Source organism: Betta splendens, chromosome 24, assembly GCF_900634795.4.
Source record: "Betta splendens chromosome 24, fBetSpl5.4, whole genome shotgun sequence".
Classification (NCBI taxonomy): Eukaryota; Metazoa; Chordata; class Actinopteri; order Anabantiformes; family Osphronemidae; genus Betta; species Betta splendens.
The window spans coordinates 9,348,015-9,354,313 of record NC_040901.2 but is presented as its reverse complement, the minus strand read 5'-3'; positions in this window follow the sequence as shown (position 1 = coordinate 9,354,313).

Below are 6,299 nucleotides of genomic sequence, written 5' to 3'. Positions count from 1 at the left end.
GATGCATTTTAGACAAATGCAATCAAAGATGAATCACAAATGTCAGCTATTTCTCATCAACATAAAAGTTGTTTTAAGTGGCCATCACATAATTATTTAGCTGTTATTTTTACCCTCGTGTCCTTTACTCTACAAATGTAAGGTCACCTTACATTATGGAGTGCAATAAGATGACTTTTGTTGTGATCTAGTACCACATATTTCACGTGATTTGTGAGTTCAGCTGCTCTGAATTCTCAATGTTGAATTTTTTTTTTTACAACAGATGGTTTGACCTAACAACAGGGACGTCTGGTGGCTGTGACATGACGATACCTTCACCTGCAGGACTACAAAGGTACTGTCCAAACAGAAGATGCTTACACGCTGTTTTTAAGCTGGGGTTTGTTATCATGATCAGCTGATCGATGGGAAGCAGAGCTGGACGTGGCACTGGGCTGCCATCTAGTGGCCGTGGACATGAATGCATTCTCAGTACCAGGCTTGCTCTGTGCTTTTTTTTTCAGGCTTGACAATAATGAATAGTTCAATTTTGTGCTGTTGCACGGAAGGAATTATCATTACCCGTGTGTGTGTGCATGTGCACGAGTGCACACAATCGCAGGCCCAGAAGAATCATTTGTGCCTGCTTGTGACCGTGTTCATATGCAGGTCATGCTGCAGTTTCTGCTCCTGCTCTTAGCTGTTGTGTCCGGCCCCTGAAGTCTTTGATTAAAAGACAATTACTTGCTTGAACCAGGAAGTACAGTTGCACAAACATCGTGGGCCATACATCACTGTACTTTGTGCCAACTTTTAACTTTGCTAAGGTCTTATACACATAGTGTTTTATCCACACATAGTTTATTATTAATAATAGTAAGGAAGAAAACACAAAACAACAAAGGTAGTTGGAAGTGAACACTGATGTATATTTACTATGTTTATTACGAATTCCTGTACCTGCACTCACGTGACATGTGCTTTGAGTATTTTCCTGTATTGTGTGTGTGTCCTTCACACTGCTTTGGCGCATTTGTTCAGTCTGTCAAGCTTCATCTCGCCAACCACCATTTCCACCCTTGTAGCTGCACGACAGAGCTAATCCCGAAAGCCTTGTTCCTGGCAGAGATCGCTCCCTCCTGTCCTCCGCATGGTTCCCTCTGCTCTGAGTCGCCCCTCGAACCTCAGCCGCTCTTCGCTGTGCAGCAGGGCCGCCCTCCTCGTCACGTGACAGGTAGATGCATCACTCGGCTGCTGGACGGAGAGAGATCACCCAGCGCTGTAATTGGCAGCGACACGTGTATTAACAGAGAGGCTGTTTGTTAATTGGCAGCTGTTGGACGGTGGCTTGATGCAAATCTGTTGTGAGCTGTCGGAGAGCTCTGGTGTAACCTTGAAAACGAGGGCAGGGTGAGACGCTGCGCGAATGCATGTGTGCATTTGACTCCTCACGAGTAATAGGAACATATTTGATTCCTAAATTGACCCTCATAGTGGGATGATGAAATTAAGCGAAACAATGCGCGGGTTCCCCTGTGGTGCCCAGACTGTGGCGGCTCCTTAATTCACTTTCTCTTTTCGAGGTAATAATGCTCGAATGCCTTAATAATTTTCTTTTCCGTTAGTTTTGTGAATGACAAAAGGTCATAACTGGAGGGAATTGCCTGCATATTCACACTTTCCTTCCCGTCCCATCCATGGAAACATCTGTGGCCGTGAACCAAGCTACTCTCAAAGTGAGCCATGCTGCTGTGCTCTGCAGATCACATCTGGCAAATACTGGGCTTGTTGGGTTTCTCTCCAACTGGATCTACAGTCCTGATGCTAAGCTAAGCTAATTCCCACCTATGTGTAGTTTTATGTTAGTCAGATTTAGCTGGCCAATACATTTTATCATCTACGAACTTATGCCCATGTCAGGGTTACAATCACTTACTGTAGATTTGCTTTTCATCCAGTCTATAATTCTGTAATATCAAGGTTACAAGATATGCTCCCTTTGCTGCTTTTAGTTATTTATTCACCTTTCTCTGCCCTGCAAAGGCTCATGCATTCTGCTACATATCGGTGTGTGTCTCTATACACACACACCTGACAGGGGGGGCTACAGGGTACTTTGGCTTATTGGCATTGTCTCATTGTTGTTGCTCTCTCCCTCTGGGACTGAACGTCTCCAGAGGTCGGTCCTCAGAGCTGAGCCCCCGCTGGCACCAGGCAGAAAGCCTGGTGCCAGCGGAATTAGATAACAAACATCCCTGCGCTGCTGTGGACGACAAGGGGCAAAAGGTTAAGACTCACAATGCAGTGGAGGGAGAAGGTGAGGAGTCACAGATTGACATCCAGGCCTCACTGCAGCAGCCCAGCCCTGGAGCTCTCTGCCTCCCTCTCTAATACACACAGCCATTATCTGCAGCCGACGCTGCGAGCACCAGACCTGCAGACGCTGAAATGCTGACCTGCTTCAAGCCTCATTTTTTGTAACACCACTACGCCTCCCCCCTGACTCACCTTGCCTCACTCTCTCTCTCTCTCTCTCTCTCTCTCTCTCCGCTCCTCTTTGGCCGAGTGGCCAGCACACGGAGCGCCGCCTCCCTCCACCGCCAGCACAGTGCAGCTCTGCAGACCGGAGCAGGGGCGTGGGGCTACGAAAATCAAATAATGAGTCCAGACAAGACACGGAAAAACTGCTGCACTTCACATTCGGAGGTGCGGAGGGAATAAAGTGCTGAACACAAGGTCATCGTCGCCACGGAAAAACAGTGGCTGTCATCAGATTCAGGTGACAGGAGACCAATAGCATGTGAAATCCTTCGGTGAATGTGTTCTATTGTAAGTTACACAGATTAGCTTTCCCTAAGGCCCTCGCTTATCAGTGTCCACTAAATCCTGGACTACCAGTTAATACTTTGGTAAAATGAGTCTATTCCTATCTGAAGGTCACCCCAAGTCAATATTTAAGCAAGGGACTGAGAAGCCAAATGTCAGGACGGATCTAGATAAACAGCCCGAGGTTCGGCTCAGATTTGACAGTGACAACTGAGATAGACTGTGCTATTCAGAGGACAGGCCTGGGCTGACAGCTGTCCCTCACCCCGTTCATCGCTGCACGGCTCCTACGGCGAGCAGAACCAGGAGTACTGTACGTGAGGCAGCGGGGCCCAGTGTCTGCTGGAGGATCGTCCGTGCATCTCCCTGTGCGTGAGCTGTGACTGGTGCTGATTTTATTGGATATGTGTGTGTGTGTGTGTGTGTGTGTGTGTTTCAGAAATGCAAAGTGATGTAACTTCCTCCTGTGCAACCGTTTGTCAAGACTGAGCGTTTCAAACGGTCTCGCTGTGGCCCAGATCTGGCTCTTTGCTCGTGTGCGGCGCTCGGATGATGTATTCCACATGTGCTGCATTAAAGAGCGCCGCTGATCCGCCCGTCATTTGATGCCACCGCTTCAAAGCGGCCGACTCGCGCGGATGAAGGCCGGCGTGATCGACGGCGCGATGAGAGGACACACACGTTTCCTGAAATAGAAGCGCCGCCGCTTGCATCGCTACCTAATTGCTTTGTGTTGTCAACGCTTGCATTAATGCAGCGGCGCCAATAAAACGGGACTCTAAACTTCATCCTGCTTTATTGGATCGTGCTGCCAGTGGAGGGGGATAATTGCATTCATTTAGCGTCAGCAGCCTCAGAACTTCGAGGGCGCGCCGCCTCGCCGCTGTAGCTGTCGAGGAAAAGGGTCTTAAATCTGGCTCCGCATCCGCTTAGGTCCTGATTTTAATTTGATAATGTGTGTATTAATTAGAAGTGGACCAACAGGGCACAGCTCTGCGAGGTCGTCATCGATGACCTGCTCTGTGCTCAGCATTGATTATTACTATCTGAGATAAGAGGAAATGAAGCCTCTGTCTCTGCTACACACACACACACACACACATACACGCACACACACACACCTCTGCAGCTTAGTTTCTGTATTTATAACTATGTTTGTGTGCCTTATTTGGGCGCATGAGGAAACATCTGGTCCCTGTCCAGCCTCATATCAGCACAGTCATAGCAACCTGTCATTGGCTCCTTCAGAGGCCTGGGCCTGACAGTGGAAGTGGTCTCGACTCATTGAGTCAGTGAACTGGACGGGGACAAAGTGGTGTTCACATCCCGCGTCGCTTCCTTCAGCCTCCAGTTGACTGGGTTCAGCGAACTTAATTCTGGCCGCGTGCCGACTGCAGCTTCTTTCTAGGAATCTGTCCTTCCCGAGGTCCCGTGTCACCGCGCTGGTGACATTGGCAGTGCCCTTTCCTTTAATAGTGGCCTCCATCTGCTCCACAGTGTGTGTGTGTGTGTGTGCGTGCGCGTGCGTGTGTGTTGTCCGTTGGCTTATCGCCTTCGCTGATTGCTAGAATTGATACCAGCTGTGCCGCCCCGAGTGGAGACAAGCTGATGTTGTGTCACGTCCGCCGCCCGGAGCTGCTTGCACAAACACGCGTGTCGCAAGCGCCGGTTTCAGTCAGTCGCGTGTCAGAGACCTTGAAGACACAATGAAACACTGTGTCTTTTAATTATGCTCCTGGAGGTGACAGCGCGTCTCCATCTCCCTTTCTCTCTCCAACGCTCGTTCGTGGTAAACTCAGCCTTAAGCTTCGTGATTAGAAGCAGCATGTGATGAAGGCCTTATAGTATTTTCCATTTCTCCACCACCTCTGCTCGCGCTTTTATTCTCCTGCCAATGTTTATAATCCTCTCTGTTACCATAAAGGCTGGTGCTCAGTGGGCGATGAGCAATTTACAGATGGACAGCACTGAGCCTCAGGTGAATCGCTCTGTACAGGCAGCGCAGCCCCACTGCCTTTTAAAAGGCCAATATTTGACATTGGAAACACGGGCTCTCAAGGTCACTGACTCATCAATCAATAATCAATAATCAACTAGGGAGCGATCTCCTTAAACTTGCTGCTCCTGTCGGTATCTCTTGCTCTGATTCTGATCTGTGCATGGACTCGTACTGCATGTGTAGCCTGAACCCCTTCAGAGCCACGTCAACTGTGCTAAACTCAGGTGTGCCGCGATCCGCCTGATTAAGTGCAGCTGTCGGCGAGGGCGGAAGGTCCTTGTCCCTCCGGTCCGTCTGCATGACAGGCAGACGCCCCGGCTCTCGCCGACCCGCCATGTCCCCGTCGTCCCCCTGGGCTTTTTTCCCCACTCACAGACAGCGCAGGGACTTTGCTGCTATAGGGGTCAAACAGAGCCGAGCGCGATGGCTTCAGTGTTTGCTATAGTATTTGTCATAGTGGGAGTAGGGGTGATCCACAGGTTTGGAGGAAGGCTCGCTGTTTGCTTGTTAGGCGGTGATACGATACGACTGTGGCGTGTTTCTGTCTCGGTAGCGTTGCACTTTGGCCTTTAAAAAAAAAAAAAAGGAGCAGAACACAGATTACAGCGGTGGAACGTCTTATCGTAGAACACAAACACAGCAGTCGGAGTCTAAACGCAACACGCGCGCGTGCACACAATGCAGCTGGATGAATGGCCCGCACGCGGCACAATAGCGCCAAATTAAATCACCGCCGTCCGAGTCACCAGCCCCCCGCGACTCGCCCGCACACACGTGAGCCCCCGCTAATAAGGACCTCTTTGTTTACCTGCATAATTTATTCGGCATCAGGCGGTATCAGCTGGGGTTGGAAGGTGCGGATGGTCAATTTCAGTTCATTATGCAAATCAATATCGCAACAATTGTTCCCAAGCCGCCTCGTGATGGTTACTGAATTAATAACATCCATCCTGGCCCTCTGCTTCTCCTTTTAAGTCTTTGAGCATCTTCATTTTCCTGCTCGTCCTCCACATCACCAGTTTCTCAATTTAACATGTAGTGGTCTGTAGAAACGCACGCAGTGATGTTAAAAGCGCCCCTTTGTTTGGGAGTTTCTCCGGATTTGGCATCAGGTGTTGCCAACGCGCCTGTTGCTTCCACCGCAGCACCTGCCGAAGACGAGCGCGTTAGCAAACAGCCCGGACAGGCGGCGCCGCCGGCGCCGGCTGAGCCCGTCAAGGCTGGTCCGCTCGTCTGTGACCTCAGAACCATGGGATGCTGAAGTCAAGCCGTCTCTAGGGCTGGAAGGACGGCCATCAATAATACACGTGAAGCATCCAGGCCGTTATTACAGCACTTCCTATAGTGTTCTCGCCTCCAATGATTCAAACATCACCATTTATGCTCCTGTAGGGCCTTGATTACAGTTTGGAGCTTAAAGGAAGCCTGCGTGGTTCTTCACACATTTATTTAGTCCACCTCCTCCATCCACTACGGGTTTGGATGGTCTCCA